The sequence below is a fragment of the Felis catus genome, chromosome A1, assembly GCF_018350175.1.
Source record: "Felis catus isolate Fca126 chromosome A1, F.catus_Fca126_mat1.0, whole genome shotgun sequence".
Lineage (NCBI taxonomy): Eukaryota > Metazoa > Chordata > Mammalia > Carnivora > Felidae > Felis > Felis catus.
In genome coordinates this window covers 103,225,440-103,247,959 of record NC_058368.1, presented here as the reverse complement: position 1 = coordinate 103,247,959, position 22,520 = coordinate 103,225,440, and the positions used below count along the sequence as shown (strand labels likewise).

Sequence of the window (22,520 nt, the reverse complement as noted above, 5' to 3'; positions counted from 1 at the left end):
TTCTTTGACCTTGACCTGTGTTGATTTTGCTTATTTGTATCCTACAAAGGAGTTGGAAGGAAAATAAATGTAAAGAAGCCAACCAGGTTTCCCAGAGTTTGGCCACTAACCATAAAGTTTCTTAAAATCAGATTTTCTATAAACCAATAGTTCTGTTTACAAAGCTGTTTGTCACATAACTTTCTTTAGGGAAAATATGAGGGCTAATAACTAATAACAACTACTCTTAATCTGTAGTGGGTGCTGAGCTAAATGTGTAATGTTCACTAGCTCGCTTAACTTCACATCTGTGGTTGTTGTGCAGGACTCCAAAGCCCACCCATATTCCCAAATATTATGACAAAGTTTCTTTCAAGGTAAAGCATGTTTTCTATGAATCATAGAAACATATCTATAAGATCAGCTGTTTCTATTGTGCGTATGTGGTGGGGGTGGAGATTTGGAATGCAAACCACTCTGTAATTAATGTATCCTGCAATCAATTTAGGTAAGGGATGATCTCAATGACCGGCTTAGGAAACAGTTTTATTATTTCAATCAACAATGGAATTAGATCTACTCAGCAATTACCTAATCAACTTCTCAGCAGTAAGCTGCATAATAGCTAAAAACTATTGGCCATTTAGTTAGACCTGTATTGATAGGTATTATTTTAATAACATTATTAAAAATTCATCTGGGGGGAACACAAACTGCTTTTTTCTTTATGTGTGCTAATATCTGAGAAATGAATCTGTGATTTTAGAACTTTCGTGTCCCGTTTGCAAAAGTATCATTGTGTTTTGTAATGGTTTAGTCTAATCACCTCTCAGTTTTGATACGCTCTGCTAAGTTAGTTATTATACTTTATGTTTGGTCGACTACTGCTCTGTGTCTTCACTCATGAAAATGGCCTTGTTTCTGTTTGCTTATCAAGTTTTTATTCTGTTTTTCATTTCCCCTATATCTTTGCCTTACAATCAGAAGGACCTGAATATCACTGAATTTTATATTCAGGCAATGGAAGAATTCACTGCATTAACAATCCATTCCTAAAGTTAAAACAAAGTAGACAGAATATAATATAACCCTTCATTGCTCTTAAAACTAAAGCTCTGGAATCGTAGCTGGTCATTTGTGGTAGTAGCAGTTCTATATTGCATCCCTTTCTTTATACATGCAGATTTTTAATAGAGAAATGCTCATAGGAGATTTAATCTCTGCTCTATCAGAAACATTTCACATACTCAAGAAGAACCAGATCAGAAAGATAGCTATTCATAGATCATTGAGATGGAAAGATTCTCGAGAGGTTATTTAATCCACAGCCTTACAATTTAAATCTGAATAGAAAAATAATAGTATTCTAACTTTTCCTCAGCTTGTTCTTTAAAATCAGCAAGAACCAGCATTATGTGCTAACACATAGTATAACCATCTCCTTTATATTCAGAATGCTCTTCAGAGTTGTCATAAATCTCTGTATTTAAATTCAGTATTCAAATTGATCTCAGTGGAGATCAAAAAATCTCATCTTCCACCAAATCCACCCTGTCTAGCTAATACTCCTGAGACCATTATGGCCTCGCCACAATCTGACTGCCATCAAACTGCTTTTCTAGACTTCTCTTACATCTACTATTATTCTAAATGAGCCCTGAGTGGTATTACTGCCCCCCGTCCCCTGGTACACACCGTACTCTCCTACAGCCCTAGGTCTAGAAGACACTCTATCTTAACTTAGTCTGCCAAAATCAAGCCCCGTTCTATGTCACCTCCATCATATAGACTTCCTTCATCATGCCATCCACCAATGGTGTTCTCTTTCTGCTTCTGTCTGGCACTGTGGATTTCCTCCTTTTTATTATGAATGTAAAATGTGGGCCTTTTGCTGGACTAATGGCATTGGTCCATAGGGGGTGATGAGATGTGGCACACTTCCTAAAGATAATCTGATAGTCACACTTACCGTTGACATGGAAATAGGATAAGACAGACATGTGTTTTTAGATATTCTCTTTTATTTTTTTAAAGTTTATTTAGTCGAGAGAGAGAGAGAGAGAGAGAGAGAGAGAGAGAGAGAGAGAATACAAGTGGAGGAGGGGCAGAGAGAGAGGACACAGAATCTGAAGCAGGTTCCAGGCTCTGAGCTGTCAGCATAGAGCCCAACGTGGGGCTCGAACCCATGAACCATGAGATCATGACTAGAGCTGAAGGCAGATACGTAACTGAGCCACCCAAGCACCCCACCTTTTATTTTTTTAAGTAGTCTTTTTCTGCTCATTTCATAATATTTTTCATTTCTTTTTTCCCTACTTTTGAGATATTTTATATAACTCTGTGTTTCAGCAATACTGACTATAATTGCTGTTTTGTGTGTGTGTGTGTGTGTGTGTGTGTGTGTGTGTGTGTGTGAGAGAGAGAGAGAGAGAGAGAGAGAGAGGGCGGGGGGGAGAGGGAGACTGAAAAACCATATAGTCCTCACCACTCTAACAGTATTAGACTTGAATATTTTCAAATAAAAAACTAGACTTGTATTTCACTTAGGTGCTATGCAAATGAGCCAAAATTGAATAGCTCTTCACCTCTACAATAAAAAAAGGAAGTAGCAAGACCTCATTACATAGGCAGAAAGTGGAATAAATGTAGTTCCTAAAAATGTCAGAATAAAATTTTATAATCTGATGATTTACAGTTCATTCTATGGTTTTAGTGTGTAAAGTATAAGCATATCTAGTGGAAATGGATGAATTGGGTCAAGTAAAATTGGAACCCATTAAAATTCCAGCCTGAACCTTTGAGGTATAGAGAAGCTTGGCCACCCAAGTGATATATTATATAGCCCATTATTTGCTTCTGAATTTGCTATTTTTCATCTGACCATGAAAATGGAAAGCTTGAGGATTCTCTCCGGAAACCCTTCATTTTGGAATCCATGTTTGAACATTTAAGGAGAGATTGAAAATCACTGAGTAATATTTGCCTGTCTGAGGTTTCAAACAAATCCTTAATGCAAAGAATTTTGCATAACTCAGATTCTTGCATTTATCTTCAAACTCACTTTGTCATATGATGCCTAAACTCTAAAGGCATGTTTCTAGTCAAGATTATTATTTTGTCATTAAAACAAAGGCACCAAAACAAGCTTGCATTTACTAACCATTCAAAGGGAGAAATCTGCATGCTTCTCGCTTGTTTGGAACAACTTGTTTCAAAAGATGTCGTATATTTATATGCATAAGGCAGTATCCCCCTAATTATAATTTCCTTTTGCCTATTTAAGAAAAACATAACAGATGTATTTCTACCAACTCTTGGACTGTCACATGGCAAAAGAACAATTGAATAAATGCTTCAAATAAATGTTCAAGCACTTTGACATGAATAATTTTTCTGCATATCCTTGTTGCCATATTACAGCATTTAACCCTAATGCTATCTTTGTTGAGAATGCAGATGATGAACAAGATGGTTTGCATTCTACTCAGATCACTTTCCTCTTTGATCAGTAAGCATCAGAAACAGAATCTACAGATAGCAGAGCAATTGCATTTTAAATGTCACATAGCTGCCTTTATTATTCCAGCTGGCTTGTGGAAAGAAAGGTCCCTCTGTTAATGAGACTAACACTGTCAGCTCCATTATAATAGATTTAAGCAAATAAATAACATGTTTGCCATTTCTTCTCTTGTTTTTCAAGCACTATTTTTGTCACTGATCTCATTGCTACAGACATTTGAGTGGAATAACTATAATTGTTGCATAGCTCAGGAAATGAAAAGTACACATGGAGTCTCTATTTATTTTAGACAATTCAGCATATTAATCCAAATTGTCCCCACAGCCTGTCCTCCTCGTGGTTCTTGCTCACGTTTGCCATTAACGCCAATATGACAAAAAGATACAATGGGTTAGGTTTAGTGGTTCACTAATGCGTGGCGGTACCTATTGCACACTTGACAAGAGAAGAATAATAACCATCTAGTTTCAAAAGGAACAGAGTCTGCTGCAAGCTAAAAAAAAAGGAACAGTACAAGATCTGTCTAAATTATTGCTGAAAATTGATTTGAAAAGAGAGACCACTGATCTTTGGTCTTATGGGATTCAGGAAAATTAAAAATCCACTGGAAAAAAAATCAGGCTGTATTGAGAAGCCATAAATATTATTATATGAAAAATTCATGCTTTTCTAATCACTCACAATAAGCTAGCATATTTAGACACTGACTCTTGCTAAATGGATGAGCCACACCATGTATCCATAGTGCCTTATTCCTTTCCAGTTTAGCAATTCTTTTGTGGACGATACATGAGTCACATAATGGTTCTCTAAGGTATTGAGCTTTTGGCCCTCTGTGGGGTTTCTCGGGGTCACCTAATGAATGTCATGTCTTTAAATACCACCTTTTACTCATGACGTCCAAATCTAGAGGTATTTGGGCTTATTTTTTGAGAGAGAAAGAGAGAATGAATGAATGAATGAATGAATGAATGAATGAATGAATACAAGCAGGGGAGGATCAGAGAGAGAGGGACACACAGACTCTGAAGCAGGATCCAGGCTCTGAGCTGTCAGCACAGAGCCGGCCGTGCTGCTCAAACCCATGAACATGAGATCATGACTTGAGCTGAAATCCTACCTGTCCCTGTAACTCCAAATGTAAATATCCAACTGCTCAGTTGTCATCCCTACCTGACTGCTTAAAAGGCATCTCAAGTGAATGTAGCCAAAACAGAACTCTCTACAGTTTACCCAGACTTTTCTTTCTTATCATTTCCATTTGGTAAATAACTACCCACTCACTGTAGGCAAACAAATCCCGGAATAATTGTATACTTGTCTTTTTCTTCTCTTTATGCCCTCCCAACACACACAACCACATCTGTAAAACACACCTGTTGGGTATCTGCATCCTATCCCTCAGTCTTTTCCCTTCTCTTGTCTCCACTCCCTGCTAACACTGTGGGGCCAACTATAGTCTTTTTTTTTAACCTGGACTCCTTCAGTAGCCTCCTGTGTGGTCCTACCTACCCTTTTCTCCCTCCCCTGCCTACTCCTCTCCTTTCTTTCTAGGATAGAGAGTCTCTGAATATCATTTTATAATGAACAATGTCAGAATTTCCTAAACTGCTTTTAAACAGGAAAAGAGAAGAGTGGAGATGGCATATTAACATTTTTTATCTTGCAGATTATGCAAGCTCAGAGAATAAAAAAGTGTCTCGCGTACTCATTATTTAAGGGCAGTTAGGGAACACACCAGTAGGTTTCTTGATGTGCACTTGAGTGAATCTCGAAACCATTCTATGAAACATAATCTCTAGCATAAACTCTGTTAATTCTAAGCCTGTTGTGTCAAAATGATTAGGTAGTTAATTCTAACATATTGCTAAATTACGTATCATTTTATTTTGGTTTAATGAAGTTATAAGCCCTAAATGTTCTAAATATCGAAGGACTTTCAGAGTTATACAACTAGTTAAGACTAAGAAGAACAGTGTCTTTTCAATTATCTTTATTGTTCAATAACTTAGGAGTAATACAACTTAGAATTACTTAATTTTAAAAAGAAGGCAATATTTTTTCATCTACCTGGGATCATGCAATTTTCAAGTAGCTTTACAGAGAGAAAGTAGTCAGAGGAGGTAATTTTGTAGTACAAATATGAGTTCTTTCTAAATATATTAGTTATTTTATGTCGCTTTGGTGGTGGTGGTTGTTTTGATGTCTTTGTTATGGAACTTCTTTGGGAAGAGGAAGAGGAAGAGGAAGATCCAGAAACAGTGATATCTGTACATATTCCAAAGCTGAGAAGTAAAATCAACACTACTCCAGAAGCAACTTTGAGTATGTTTATCTTAGTGTATTTTCTTTCAAGCTTCAGTAACGAACCTCTAAAATTGTTATAGTATACACAGTTAATAATCAGTGAGGTTTTTCACATTGCTTCTGGAAAAATTGCTTTGTGTTCCAGTTTGAATTAGTGTATTATTATCCATGGCTAATTTGAGGGGTTTAGTCTAGAATTAGCACACAGCTGCAGAGAATGCAAGCACATGAATTGTGGATTAGCTGGAGTCCATACAAAGGGGAAGGAGTAAATGAGGGAGATGCAACAAATTGTATCCTCCAAATAGCTCCCCGAATTTGCCAGCTATTGCCTATAATTAAAAAGTGAATTCCTTGGTGGGAAGGAAACTGTGCTCCTATATTTGGGTTGTTCTATCATATAATAATAAACTACAGGATTACCTTACTCTCCCCACTCTCTTTTTTGGTGGGGAGGGAGAACTTAAAACATACAATAATTTAACATACTTGAGTATCTCCCACTCCAGTTGAACAAACATCACTGCCTTGCCATAGTCGCTGTAACTTTTTCTAAAAGCAATAAATCTTTGAAGAAACAGTATTAGGCCCCTTTCTAGCGCTCCTAACCCTCTCACCCATTCGCCTCTCTCTCTCTCTCTCTCTCTCTCTCTCTCTGTCTCCCCAGAGGTAACCAAAATTCTGGAGTTGGTATAGGCATGCTTCATCTGGGTTTTTATACTTATGCCGGATATTTGTAAATTTACATCACATACAGTATTTTTCCATATCTTAGTCTCATATAAATGATAATATGCCGTATATCTTATGTTGTTGCAACTTAATTTTTTTTACTCTACATTAGGTTTAGATGACTTTTCCATTCTGATGTATATATTTGTTCATTTTATGGCTGCAGTAAAAATCTTGTGCATGCTTCCTAGTGTGCCTGTGCTGGGATAGGAATCCTTCATAGCCAAGATTCTCAAATGGATGTGATGCCCATCCCAGGAGCAATTGGAAATGCAGGGAAGCTTACTTATCAAATAGTCATTATGTTGTAACATTATAACTGCTATGATTTTTTGAGAAGTCTTGATATCTTCTGGGGAAAATAGCACTTCTTAATGTTCTACGAAATGGCCTCAGTTTTCTTGGCTTTTTACTCTTCCACCTAAATTTTTGAAATTGGCTTGCTATGTTACTAAAAAAGAAATATATGGGATTTTCTTTGAAAATGCTTTTGGGGCATCTGGGTGGCTCATTTGGTTAAGCGTCCTACTCTTGATTTCAGCTCAGGTCATGATCTCATGGTTTGTGGCTTTAAGCCCCATGTTGGGCTCTGAGCTGACAGCATGGGCCCTGCTTGGAATTCTCTCTCCCTCTCTCTCTGTCCCTCTCCCTCCCCTACTCACACTCTCTCTCTCACTCTCAAAATAAATAAATTTTTAAAAATGAAAATGTTTTTTAAACTTATAAATGAATTTGGGGAAAAGTATTCATCTTTAAACATTATCCTCCTATCATGAACATGTTATATCTCATTAATTCAGGCTTTCAAAAAATTATTTCTTTTAGTAATATATTATAACTTTCCTTACAATTTTTCATCTGTAATTAGATGTGTTTATTTTTATCTTTATATATTTATTGCTGTTATAAAGGGCATCATGTCTTTGTTACATTATTAGATTGGGTATTAATAGGTTATAAAGGGATTTTTTTTTAAGTTTATTTATTTTAAGAGAGAGGTAGAGAGCAAGTGGGGGAGGGGCAGAGAGAGAGGGAGACCAAATCCCAAGCAGGCTCCGTGCTGTCAGTGCAGAGCCCAAAACAGGGCTCAAACTCATGAACCCATGAGATCATGACCTGAGCCAAAATCAAGACACTTAACCAACTGAGCCATCCAGTCACCCCTCAAGGAATGGTTTTGATTTTCGAATGTTGGTCTTAGATTCCAGCAGAATTACTAAATTCTCATCTTTAGTTCTAACAGTTCATCTCTACAGCTTCTTCTTCTTGGATTTGATATGTAATCATTTTTCTTAATGTTTTCATTTGTTTTTGAGAGAGAGAGAGAGAGACAGCATGAGTGGGGGAGGGGCAGAGAGCGAGAGGGAGACACAGGCTCCAGAGTCTGAGCTGTCAGCACAGAACCTGACGTGGGACTTGAACTTACATAACTCAAGATCATGACCTGAGCCAAAGTCAGACGCTTAACCGACTGAGCCACCCAGGTGCCCCAATAAAGTAATCATATTAACCACAAATCACCAGACATTTTCTCTTATGAAATGTGATACTTTTTAAAAATATTTTTGCATTGGCTAGGGACTTCACAAAAATGTTGGATAGTGTCAGTCGACGTATATTTTTTTGTCTGTCTTTTAATAAGAATGTTTTTCAAGTTTAACCATTAAGTGTGATGTGTTTTGTGGGTTTTTAATAGATACTTTTTGATAATCCTGTACTTACAATTTGTAAATATTTATAAAGATTCATCAATTTTTATTCTTAACAAAAAAAATCTGTGTCTGTTGAAATTATCACTTCATCTCATTTAGTCTTTTAATATGATGAATTTCATGAATTTTACTTGAATTGCTGGGACAAATCTTGATTGGTTAAACTGTATTATTTATTGCTTTTTATGTTATGACAGAATTATTTTTCTAATATTTGTATGCATTTTATTTTTTTTAATGTTTATTTATTTTGAGTGTGAGAGAATGTGTAGGTAGGGGAGGGGCACAGAGAGAGAGAGAGAGAGAAAGAGAGAGAGAGAATCTCGGGGGGGGGGGCATGTGTTGCTAATGCAGGACTCTATCTCAAAACCACAAGATCTCAGCCTGAACTGTTATTAAGAGTGAGATCCCTAGGGGCGCCTGGGTGGCGCAGTCGGTTAAGCGTCCGACTTCAGCCAGGTCACGATCTCGCGGTCCGTGAGTTTGAGCCCCGCGTCAGGCTCTGGGCTGATGGCTCAGAGCCTGGAGCCTGTTTCCGATTCTGTGTCTCCCTCTCTCTCTGCCCCTCCCCCGTTCATGCTCTGTCTCTCTCTGTCCCAAAAATAAATAAAAAACGTTGAAAAAAAAATTAAAAAAAAAAAAAAAGAGTGAGATCCTTGACTGACTGAGCTACCCAGGCACCCTTGTATGCATTTTCATTAGATAATGTGTCTGTAATTTTCTTTTCTTATACCGCTGTGTTCAGTTTTGGTTTTGTATCAGTGATATGCTAGTTTTAGAAAAGGATTTTATTTGTGCATCAGAGACTTAATTACCTTCCTATCTCTCTTCCAATTTTATTTTCCTTTTTTTGTTGTTGATAAGAGATGTCCGATGATATTCTGGCATATCTCTTTTTCACTTTTATCTAGATGTGACCATGTAATAAATTCTGGTAGAGCTGCCACATCACTCTGTGAAACGGTCCTCTTGGAATTATGTATGCATAATATTGAAGTTGTATATGATGGCTCTGGTTCTAGGTAGGGAGATCTAAACAGAAGTGTTGCTGTAAGATTTGCAGGATGTGTTCTTCAAGGAAAAGGCACTCGCACTGTTTTACTTTTCTTCTTTTTGGTACACCAGACATGACCATTAGAGCTCTGTCAGCCATACTGAAACATAACATGACCTTGAAAATGGAAACTCACTTACTAAAGATGGTGATGGGGAAAGATTAGAACCTGGATTCTTGAAGATGCTATAAAGTTGTCTTGGCACGTCAGCCATTAAAAAGTGTTTGTGTGTGATGAAGTTTTATCTTTTGTAAGCTTCTATAGTTTTAAATTTTTCAGTTATACACATCTGGACCTAATGCTTATTAGTACTTGTAGCATTTTTATTCCTTTATTCTGGTCACTGAAATAATTTGTGTAAGAGAAAAATTACATGTCCCTTGATGGTTTGTTGACATTGTGTAAATCCTCTGGGCTTAGGTTTGTCGTTTGTCTCACTAACTCCCCCTTCTGAATTTCCTTCTCAGAAAAGGATGCTCCAGTAACCGTGGAGTTGCTGTTCTTTCAACATTCATGGAATAGATCCGTATGGTCTAAGGGGTAGGATAGACTGTGGCACTCAAGGAAGTATATGGCTCATATCTTCTTTCAGAAGAAGCCGCCAGGGAAAACATAGTTGACTGGCAGCCTTCAGATGCCACATTTGGATACACTTAAACTAAACTAAACTACTACTAGCCAGTGATGCAGCACCATGGTAGTGCTAGAGACAAGTTATTTCTGCTCAGCATGGAATTATCCTAACTGTCAACCTTTTGTCAAGGACTCCCTTTTGCCATGATTGAGACTTGCTCAGAATTTTACTGTTGTCAGTGTCTCTTCCTACTTAATTAAACCTCCTTCCTTCTCTATCCCCTTTCCCAGGAGATAGACCAGTATCGGATAGGAAAGTCATTCCATGCTTCTTCTTCTTTTCCCTCTTTTATTCCTTCACAAGGTTTCCCTCCGTAACTGTCTTGCATGTTTCATTTTGTTTTGCTACTTACTTCTCAGAGAGCCTGTGCTAACAGAGTCAAGACATTAAAAATGCAAAAGGGAGGCCCTGCCAACTAAGCAAAGAAATAATCCACTTAGAAGATCATCTAGATAATTAGTAATAAAGCCACAGGGCCTCAAAGTATGAGGTAAAAATAGAACCGTGAAGAGACTGAGAAATTCAGAGCCAAGGAGGAGGACTATAGCTAGCTCCTGTGTCTGCGGTCAGCCTTAAGTCGACCAGCCACCTTGCGCCCATCCTCCCTGAGGTGCATGACGTCATTGATGAAATAGCTTAATGTGACATTCTGCATGGAATCCAGAAGTCCCACCCTGGGCAGAAATAGTCCTCCTCTACTGCCTTTATGATACTCAGGCTGCTGGGAGCCGTTCAGAGGACACATGACCTTAGAACAAACCCCCTTAGGGATCTCAAGTTGCAGTGGCTGCAGGGTGTCATTCATTTATCTCTCCCCTTGCCCTGGCAGCACGTCTTCTTTAAAGGAAACCTGGGAGACACAGTTCCTTGACTGTCACAGACCCTAAATTCCATTTTGTCTACTATTAGTACTGGCACGTCTGTAAACACATAGGATACTGTAGGTACTATACCTGATATTATACTTGGTGTTATGACTGCTCTTAACACCACTACTGATTATTTGGTTGTTAGCTTACTGATTATCCAGACTACTTGATTAGTGAAGTGTCATTTGGTTATTATGCACACCGTTCTCCTTATTGTTTCCTTCTGTTTTTACTTCTATTTTATCTACTATGAGTAGATAATAATGTACCTTATTTATCATACATCTCCTGGAATTTTGTGAATGCAACACCTATTCTTTTTCTCACCAATAAATAGTAGACCTTTCCTTTTCGTTTGCAAGGATGTAAAAAGAAATAAAAAAAATAAACATTCAACTAGAGTTCTTACAATCAAGGATATTCGATTTGAATCTCATTAAATGGAAAAGCAACTCTCAGCAAATAACTTGCAACTATAAAAGATACTGATTTGGGGGTGGTGGCAAAGAGGATTCATTATAATAATAAAACATCTAGTATCTTCCGTCATCTTTCAGGGAAAGTACACAAAAAGTATTCCAGTCCCTATGTCTAGAAGGCGCAAGTGCTAACAAAGTATGTACTGATAGGGACAGCCATCTACTTCCACCAAAACCAATTCTGAATGGAAAGAAAGCAGAACCTAAATGGTACCCCAAATCTGAGAACCTTGAGACCCTCCCTTGGGGAGGCTGACGTCCGTTTGTCACCTGGTTTGTGTGTGTTGGTTATGTTAATGGGGACAGGATGTGATAAAGTGAGCAGCCTAGAGTAGAAGTCAACCAGAAGTAGATTTGTCAGAGATGCACTTGCCTCTTTCCCACGGTGCCTTAGCATGGTCTTTGGCCACTGCATCCACGTGTAAATCAGGCTAGCCCTGTCTGCCCTGGAGGGATAGTAACAGGATAGCACAAAAGTCCTACTGGGTAAAGAGCTGATAGAAAGAAAGATTTTAAAAATTACACCAGTCCTTTTGAGTCTGTTTCCATTGTCTATCGTTTTTCTTAGTCTTCATCCAAGTTGAATTATCTCTTTATGGGCATAGTTCCTTTTTCTGAATATCAGATGTTGCATAGGAGCAATTATTTTTAAACATTTACTTCTCAAAAAAATATTGGCAAATCAAACCTGGCAATATGGAAAAAAAAATACTACATCATAACCAAGAGGGATTTATCCCCGAAATGCAAAGTTGGATCAACATTAAAATATAATCAGTGAATTTTACTCTATCAACAGACTGAAGAAGAAAAAAATTACATGATCTTCTTATGAGATGCACAAAAGGTATTTAATAAAATTTGACATTCATTAATTATGTTTTAAAAAAGTCTCCCAATAAGCTGGAAATTGACAGAACTTTCTTCAACCACATAAAGGACATTGATTAAAACAAACAAATAACACTAAAGAACCCGCAGATAACATCATACCTAATGGTGAAAGACTGAATTCTTTTCCCTTAAGATTGGTAACAGAGCATGAATGTCTACTCTCACCATTTCTGTCCACGGGAGATTGTAGCTAGCACAAGAAGCAAGAGAAAGAAATAAAAGTCATCTAGTTTGGAAAGGAAGAAATAGAAGAGTCTCTATTCACAAGTAACATGATCACAAAGCCTCTGTAATACAGCAACTAGAACTAATGGGTGAATTTAGCAAGATCGTTGGGGACAAACCCAGTATACAAATATCAATTATCAGTATACCAGCAATGAAAAGTTAGAAACTGAACTTAAGTAAAATAGTGCCTTTTACAATAACACCAAAATTTGAATACTTTGTGGCAATCAAACAAATTTGTGTAAGATTCGTATGTTAAGAAGCACAAAATGGTGGTCATAGGTAAGAAAAGTCAAACTGGTCGGTAGTTAATTCTCCCCCAAAATGTTCTTCAGATTCGGTGGAATCCAATTAAAATAATACCAAGAAACTTTGTGTGTGTGTGTGTGTGTGTGTGTGTGTGTGAAAAAAACAAAAAGCTGATTATAAGACTTACATGGAAAAAGCAAGGAAGCTAGAATAGCTGCCTCCGAAGTGGCGAAAAAAAAAATCAGGTGGAAGACAGAGAGTACTTAACTGTAAAACCTAGAGCACTCATGACAGTGAGGGAAAACGAAGGGACAGACATACAGATCAATGAAACAGACTAAGCAGTCTACAGGTAGGCTCACACGCATATGGTCTCTTGATTTTTAACAAAGTTTGCAAGTCAATCTGATGGAGAAATGACTATTTTCAATAATTGTTGTTGGAACAACTGAGACATATGCATATAAATGAATGTCAACCCATACCTCACACCATAAACAAAAGCTGACTTCAATTGAATAGACCTGAATATAAAACTTAAGACTATATCACTTAAAAAAAAAAACATAAGGGAAGTCTTAGTGACCTTGAGTTAGGATGAAGATGTCTTACGGCACAAAAAGCATAAACTGTAAAAGAGAAAAGTGACAGATTGGACCTGATCAAAATTAAACATTTGTACTCTTTGAAACATGCTGAAAAGGCAAGCCATGGAATAAGGTAAAATAATTACAAAATGTATATCTGATAAAGGACTTGTATCCAGAACATATGAAGAATTCTCGCAACTCAATAGGAAAATACCCATTAAAAAGATGGACGAAAGATTTGAACACCAAAGAAGATAAAGTAATGGGAAGTAAGCTTATGAAAAGAAAGTCAACATCATTAGTCATGAGGAAGTAAAAAAACCACATAGAGATACCAATGTACATTTAGAGTGGTTAAATTTTTTTTAATTACAAAACAAAAACAAAAAAATTTGATCACACCAATTGCAGCGAGTGCTTGAAGTAACTGGAATTCTCATTCATTGTTGGAGGGAAAGAATGGTTACAGCCACTGTGGGAAACTGAGTTAGCTTCTTTGAAAAGTAAATACAAGGGCACCGGGGTGGCTCTGATGGTTGGGGTAGAACTTGGGCTCAGGTCATGATCTCGTGGTTTATGGGTTCAAGCCTCGTTGGGCTCCATGCTGGCAGTGTGGAGCCTGCTGGAATTCTCGCTCTCTCCTTTCTGCCCCTTCCCCGTTCACATTTTATCTCTCTCTCAAAATAAATAAATAAACTGTAAAAAATAAATTTAAAAAAGTAAATATATACTTACCATATGGAATTCTACTTCTGGGAATTTATCCAGGAGAAATAAAAATATATATGCACACAAAAATTGGAGATATTTATATGTATAAATGGGTATGTAAGATATATATGTATTAGCTGTATTTTAAAATGCCAGAAATTAGAAACCATTAAAATGCCCATGAACTGATGAATGATAAATTATTATTCCATCCACACAGTGGAATAGTACTTAGCAATAAGTTGAAAAAAAATGACTTATGTAAATACAGAGATAAATTTCAAATGCATTATGCTAAGTGAAAATACCCAGACTCAAAAGTCAACACACTGCATGATTCCGTTTACATGACATTGCAGAAAAAACAAAACCACAATGACAGAAATCAAATGGGTTGCTGTGGGCAAGGGGTTGGTGGACAGAATTGATCACAAAGGGACACGAGGGAACTTTTATATCCTTCTCATGGACCAGTTACTCAAGTGTGTTTATCAAAAAACATAGAACTAAAAAGAGAGAATTTAACTGAATGTACATTTCACCTCAATGAACTTCACTTGGGAGAAATCAGTTAAGGATGAATATGATGTAATTTTTCCATCTGGTTTTAGTAGATAGACAATTACTAGAACTAGCGATCATTTCAGTCACTGAAATTGCATTAAAGTGACTTGAAGCTGGTGTCCATTTCTGCAACAGCTTGTCTATATCCAAATCAGTCTTACTCCTGGAGTGTAGCTTTCGGGGTCCTTGCACAAATACATGGGTCTCCTAACCCTCATTGGTCCCTGGACTTCTATTCTCGTCCTTCTTATTTATCACTCTTTCTAATCACTAGGAAAAAAAAAAAGTGGATGTGTGCTCACCTTCCAGTGAGGAAACCTTAGTCTTGACCACACCTCTCTAAGGGAGTTTGAGAAATATAGTTGTAGCTGTGCAGCCCAGGAAGAATGAGGGACCAACCACCTTTGCCACCTGAGGCTACCAAATAATATTCTAAGTTAATATTTTAATTCTTGTAGCTCATCATCTCAGAGATCTGCTCTTCTTCTGAGTGTTCAGAAAGCTAAATTTTTTTCTTGTCATGTAATATTTTTTTATATGCTTCATAACAAAATTTTAAAATTTATCCTAGAGTAAAGAGAGAATTCTCTGGGCTTACCCTGTGCACACTCTCACGGCTCCTGGTCTGTTCCTCCTCTCAGAGAGAAGAGCATGTTCAACTCCTAGCCTAATTCCCAGGCTTCAGTACCTTTTTGTCTACTATAGTCCCACTGATCTGAGATGAATTCTTTGCTTGGTCCTGACCCTGCATTTGTATTTTAATTCCTGAATGTGTAACACCACTTCCCAGACAACCCACCCACTTTCTGCCTGCATTTCTGCAAGTTTCAGTGGACCGTCTCTTTCTGTTTGTGGTCAGGGAAGGGACAGCATAGTGCTGCCTCAGAATGTAGCACCCTCAGTCCCAAGAACAGCTGCCTGGCTTGACGTTACTGTAGACAATTTTTCTGAGCCAGGGCTGAAGAAATAGGAAAGAAACGAGGGGCTTTAAATTACTTTTGAGGGACTTATTTCCACTGTTTATAATTGTATGGAACCTGTAAATCATTTGTGTGTGTGTGTGTGTGTTGTCTTAATTCTTAGGTAATTGGAAACTCCTTGATTCTGGTATTAGTTAACTCCAAGTTCAGGGGTGGTGATAACATATGAGGATTTATCCTTTCTGACTTTTAAAGAAAATATTTTAGTGAGAAAATTGGGATAAGCTGGGTCAATAACTTCTTTTCAGACCCCATTTTAAATCAGAATATTGTTGTGTTTGGCTTATTTACAGGTTTTCTTTTCTTTTTTTCATCACTTAATCTTGATTTATCTTTAGAAAATTTTCCAAATTCTTCAGCCTCCTTCATCAGCTTTAAGAGCACTAAATTGAAGCCTCCCTAATGTCTATAGTACTTGGACAAACAAGATAAATAAAATCAAGGGTACAGCATTCCAACTGTGAATTGCATTATGCATTGAGAATGATTCACTATCTGACAAGTCATATGAATAATAAAAAAGCACCAGACCTACCTTCTGCTCATATCTACACAAACTCAGAATACCATATCACATACACCAGAGGCCACATTTTACATCAGTGAGTGCTAAATGCTGGATACAAATTTTTATGCACGAAAAGGGAACAGGGACGTACTTAGATAAGTAATTTCTACTTCTGTGAGGTTGTTTTTATTTTGGTTTTATACCCCGTGAGTCAGTGTAATATGTTTTACATGTGATAAAAGGAAAAAAAAAAAAGAGCTTAGCCGCTTAATCTATTCCAAAAAGATGGTGAAAATAAGCAAATCTTCAACTTTCATGGTTGTTACTGGTGGGGCTGTAATTATGTTGCCTAGAAAAATCATTATATTTCATATATTACATAGAGTTAACTCTCATCCTTCTGTGGCATAAAACATAACGATCCTTCCCACATCTACATAAATAAACCTCCCCACCCTTTATCTTTGCAAATCACTGTGACATAGCTCCCAGACTAGACACTCCATTAAATTGATGAGTAAATAAATTAAAGAGACCAGCAGTCCTTTCTAATTTATATGCTACTTAAAGGTGTTATAAAACAAAACTTGCTTTTAATATTTCCGGGCACTCCACTCATCTAAATTAAATAAAATTCACATAGTTGATGGGTGGAATATGCTATTTATATTTATGTATCAGCAACTGTTTCCTTTACAAGTGGCTCACCTGCCCTCAAGTGAAGCTAACAGAAAGTGCGTGATGTTTCCACATCTGCCGCAAACCTACGGAGGGATTTTGCTTCTACGCCCATCGGTAGAATGCGCTCCTTATTTCTTGGAATGAGAAACTCACGTACAGCCAGAGAGGATGACAGAGCTCTCATCCTCATCTTTCAGTAGGGTCTGTGTTTTCGTGTTTCATCCAGGTTTTTGGTTTTTATTTGGATTTTGTCCGTTTGCTCCTCTGTGCGTTGGATGGTTTGGGCTTTTTTTGTTTTTGTTTTTAATACCAATGGGATGTTCTTAAAAGGCTGCATTGCCAATGGAGATACTTCAGCTCTTGTTTTTCCCATTTCGGAACAATATCCCGCTTCACTTTCTTAAATTTACTAGCCTTTTGTGGGTTTTCCCACATGTTCCTTGAGAAGGTTGGCAGATCTGGGATTTTACGAGAACTGCACGACGGGGCTCTCTTTCCAAGTTCTGCTCGCGGAGAAGTTTCTTTCCAGCGCTCGCCAGGTTCCGGTCACAAGCTCGCTCTGCAGCGTGTCGTGTCAGGAGCCAATTAGAGCGCGTGTTCAGGCCGCTGTGCCCTCTTATTTGAGTCCCGCAGCTCCTTCTGAATCCGCTGGGCTTTGAATGCAATGTTGAAATCTGCTGCTGCTTGACTCCTACAGCTGGTTTTGATCAGGCTCCTCTAAAGAGGAAGTTTCAATTAGCACAGCTCCAAATGTGCTCTGGAGGTATATTTTTATGACTGCTCGACTAATAGCACGCTTTGTTCCTAGTGGTGTGTGAGTCCTTAGCAAACACAGCCATTCGTGTGAGTCACCAAGTGACTTTATAGCAAGGCTAGGCTTTGCCAAAACCCAAAGAATGAGACGGCCAAATTGAATTAGTGGTTGAAACACATTAATTTATGCTAGATAAATGTTATTGTGGTCCCGTGGGCAAGTACTCAGGTCATAGGCTTTATGAACTATTTGCCGGAAGAGGGCTGCGTGGCAGTAAATCAGCTCTGTAGTGGGATTTTACAGAAGACTTAGAGCCACTTTTTCTCTCCTCTTCCCTTAAATTGCTTCCACCTCTCCCCCCACCTGTCACTGCCTGCCATGGAGACAGCTCCCCATTTTGTACACATTTTGTGATATTTAACGTATAAGCGGTCGGATTAATGATTTGTGTTGGTGCTGCCTGGCTCTGGTTGAGACGTGGCCATCTATTATGCCTGTGGCCCTCACCACAGGCAGCTGTGTGTTTATCATTCCAGACTACAGATCTCAGTGGGTACAGAGCTCTGGCTTAGCACCAGCTTTCAGAATCCGTGCAGCTGTGCGGTAAATGGGAACCTTGAAGTCTCAAACGGCACACACAACCAAGTCCTGACAGGGCTGTTTCTTTTCTGGGGAGGAATTAGATCCACTTAAGGCTGGATTATTTCTAGAGTAAGAAAAGTAGAAATAAGTGTTTTCTGGCTGCAAATTGTGGCAAGTGGGAGATGATGCCAAGAAAGAATTATGCATAAATGATAGTGTTTAAACTTGTTTTTATGTGTTTAGATGTGCCTCTGCCAAAAAACTGACAAGGCCTCTTTGTTGGCATTTTTTCAGAGAGAGACCACTCACACAGTGAACGTTTTCTTAATAAAGAAGTAATTGTAAATCACTGGTGTCTAGGCACGTGATAACCAGTTTACCTTAAACATGATCTCTTGCGAAACACAGGGAGAACGACTGGCTGGGCAGAGTGATTCATCGCGGCCTCCCCCACTCCACAATCACCAAAAAATGCCCGTGTATCAGGCAAGGCCCTGGCAGATTGAGCGCGGTGGATAAGGGAAGGTGCTTTGGAGTTGGTCCTAGGTTTGAATACTGACACTGCCTCTCCTTCCCTTTGTGATCTGCAGCAGTTTGCTGCTCTGTGTCCTCACGTGTGAAATAGAGCTGACAGTAATACCCACTCTTGTAGTGTTAAGATTAATGACGTTCATGAATGTAAACCACGAGCAAAGTAAATGGGGAACAAGGTAAGTTCTTAATAAAGTATGGTTTCTATTAATTGTCGATGTCACTATTATTACTACTGTCGATCTAAAAGAACATCTCTGCCTTTATTTCAATTTCCCAGTGGCTTCTGGAAGGAGCCACCGATACAGTAGAGGTTGTCTTTTCCCGGCATTATCTATCCTCACCTGAAGAATAGTCAAGAAGCTGTCATATTCTGTTTAGCACATTGATCTTGACCTCCCTAACCTTTTGGTCCTCCTCTACTGTGATGTTGGGTTTTATATATATATATATATATATAAATATATGTGTGTGTACATATATAGATATAGATATATATATACACATAGATATATACACATATATATATTTATATATATTTGAAGATAGCTGCTGACACTCATCTTAATACTTAGCATTGAGCAGAGGCTGATGCACATCTCATTTCTGTTAAATTCACCTTCATGTTGACAAATGTGTATGCTTATAACTTCACATGTAAACTTGTCCACAGTAAATTTTTCTCCGAAATTCAGCATGTATTCCCAAGATTAGACAAGATATCATCTACAAGTTAAAAAAAAAAAAAAAAAAAAGAGAGAGAGAGAGATTACTGCTGTCATGTAATTGACTCCTAGGGTCTTGAAGCTTTCTAAATTAATTCAACCCTACGTATGTTTCTCTAGCTGAGTTCCCAGCCAAAGCTCATTCAAATGTTTGAATTTAATGTTTGTTGCTTCACAGTCATTACCTAGTTACTTGGGTGATTTAAAAAACAAAAAACATAAATTTAGTCAAAACTTTCTAACCTATCCGTATGTGTAACTTCATTAAGAAATTTTCAGGGGCGCCTGGGTGGCGCAGTCGGTTAAGCGTCCGACTTCAGCCGGGTCACGATCTCGCGGTCGGTGAGTTCGAGCCCCGCGTCAGGCTCTGGGCTGATGGCTCAGAGCCTGGAGCCTGTTTCTGATTCTGTGTCTCCCTCTCTCTCTGCCCCTCCCCCGTTCATGCTCTGTCTCTCTCTGTCCCAAAAATAAATAAACGTTGAAAAAAAAAAATTAAAAAAAAAAAAAGAAATTTTCATTGGTCCTGCTTTCCATTTAAATCGATCAAAGACTGAGTTCTTTGTCTTCTCAAACTCCCAAAAATGTTTGTAGCTCCTTTTTCCATGTGTGCCTTCTGAATATTACATAAAATGATGCACATGGCTTAATTTCCCATGGCTGATCTCACTTGCTACGTCATCAAACAGAATTTTTTATCTCATGGGCTTTTTACTTTTTTTAAAGAAAAGTTAAGTGCAGTCTAAGGTGTAAATAGTTGTTGAGCCTCCATACCTGGGCTTTTAAAACATCTGTTAGCCTTGATATTAAAAGTTCCACAAGAGCAAGGATACTGTCTTCTTGCCTCGAGGTGAGTCCCAGTGCCTAAAACTGTCCTCTGGAACACAAGCCCTGGAGTATTTGTTGAAATAATTATTCAGTTAATGAAAACTGACTGAATAATAAATTAATGCATGCCTACTCCATGTTTTTGACTTTCCCTTCAAGTTCTGTTTTATCCACATATTTTTCCTCACTCAGATAAAACTGACTTTGCTTCTTAACCATACAGTTTTTATAATTCAAACCACCCCTTCAAGGATCAGTTTCTATGAAAAAAAAAAAAAAAATGGAACAGATAGGATTGTTTTATAGTAAATGGTGACATTTACGTAAAAATTTATCTCGTCCCAAGGACACTGATTTTTAAACTATTACCAATACACGTGGTTTCCTGTGGCACTTTTTGAATAGTCCAGAGTGGTAAGATGAGTCCTTGTTATATTAAAAGACTATGGTCCACTGTGTAACATCATGAGTAGCATCTGTCTGGGGCCAGAAGTCATGGGGGTTCAAAAGCTTCCCATGGAGATGGCTAATCAATAAAAGTTCTATGTTCAGGATTTTGTACATTTTGTTAATTAGGCCAAAGCAATAGGCCTTTGTGGCAATTATTCAGACAGTGATGTAAAAAGATAGCCTGACAAACAAACCTCCATAATCCACTTACGTCTCACAGAAGCCAAAGGGTTGGAAAAGCCTATTAACAAGCTCCCTGCCTGTCTGTTTGGAGACATTGTTAAATCGAGAGTCTCAGCACCTGAGGCGGTCTGTTAATAAAGATCGTTTGTAGCAGATTTCTGTTCTATTAAGAATGGACATAAAACAGCATAATTTAAAACATGTCAATAACTCAAGGCAAAAATGCCAAACATAGTCTGTTCTGTCTTTATAAAATAGAGCCAAGTATACACAAGGAGAGTGCCAGGAAGGCTTCTGCTGACTGAGTTTAGAGATTGTTCGTGATAAATAATGTGATCCTTCAAGTTAAAACAACCTCTTGGTTGGGTGTCTCTCTGTCTTTTCTGTGCTAAACTCAAGGGATCTTTTTTATTTAAGGGCCAGTGAGATTCCTCACCTCCAGTCCTGGAAGATGCCTGGAAACCGGTGCCCTTTGTCAGCCTCGTGAATTCATAATCACTTGTGAGTGCTTCATTTTCCCCCAACCCCCCACCCTCATTCTTTCTTTCTCCTGAGTGGCATTTACTGGTTGTTTGGGAACAGACATTTATAGACAATGAGCTACAGTTGGGTTGTCTTCAGAAGAGTCACTGAAGAATCGAGAACGCCAAGCACCGAGTCACCACTTGTCTTATACATTTGATTAAATATGCTTGTCTGTTTTCAATGACTGTGCTGTATTTTTGACACAAAAACGAGGACCAGAGAGTCAGTATTTCTGCAGCGTTTATCTGGCATTACTGTGTTCCAATGGCAAAAGCTGATTGATAGCATTCTTAATCAGCACGTTGGGAGGCTGAGAAAAAGCATCTAAAAGGGACTGCAGGGGCGCCTGGGTGGCTCGGTTGGTTAAGTTTCCGACTTCAGGCCATGATCTCACAGTTTGTGGGTTCGAGCCTCATGTCTTGGCTGTCAGCACAGAGCCCTGATCCTGCTTCGGACTCTGTGTCTCCCTGTCTCTCTGCTCTTCCCCCTCTTGTGCTCTGTCTCTCTCTCCAAAATAAATAAAACATTAAAAAACATTAAAAGGGACTGCAGTGCATTGCCATAGATTGAACTAAACCCTGCCATGTTCAACAGGCCTGTAGATGAAAATTTAACAAACTCCATCTCCTACATCAGGCTTGGGTAGATGGTTGAGCCTGAGTGATAGTATCTTCTGTATTAGAAGGCCTCTCATGCACTGAGTGGTGGTTTTAATTAAATCCAGTAGGCTGAGAAAAGTGGTTTGGCAGTTTCAATTGATTTATTGTGTTTGTGACATCTGGGCCTGATTTATTGTATTGACTTGCAGAATTGTTTTTGGAAGCTCATCCTACATATTTTCATTTTGGTTTTGGGGACTCACAGGCTATAAATAAGTAGCATTTTCACTCTGTGGTGATTTTAGTTTTCTCTGTGTTTTTCTTATTTTGGTAAGATTGGAAACTTTTGAATTCATCTTGTTAATGTGATTGTTTGCAAGCATGAGATTTTGTGGTTTATGTGCATGAAGAGGACTGATTTAAAAGTAGTACTGGGTTGAAGTTCATTATCAGCATTTCGCCTACATTAGTGGGGAGAGCGAGTGAGAGAGACGGGTGATCTTTTCAAATTTAGTCTATAAATTGACAAACTATTTGCTCCATGTTATGGCTTTGTAACTTTTAAAGTTTGGGTTTTAGATATAAGCGTGAACACCATGTCATAGAAAGTTCCTTTCCAGTGATCGAAACATAGCACATTCATCTGGATGTTAC

At 38.1% G+C, this 22,520-nt stretch overlaps 1 long non-coding RNA gene across 5 annotated transcripts in view; it reads left to right on the top strand.

The window, feature by feature from the left end:
- Positions 1 to 21,448, top strand: part of LOC123385626 — a 435,444-nt gene extending 413,996 nt beyond the window's left edge. For all 5 annotated transcript variants that reach the window (XR_006598526.1, XR_006598527.1, XR_006598531.1 and 2 more), the window contains one exon: positions 21,160 to 21,448. This is a non-coding gene — a long non-coding RNA (uncharacterized LOC123385626). The remainder of the gene's footprint in view (positions 1 to 21,159) is intronic.
- Positions 21,449 to 22,520: the final 1,072 nt, after the last annotated feature.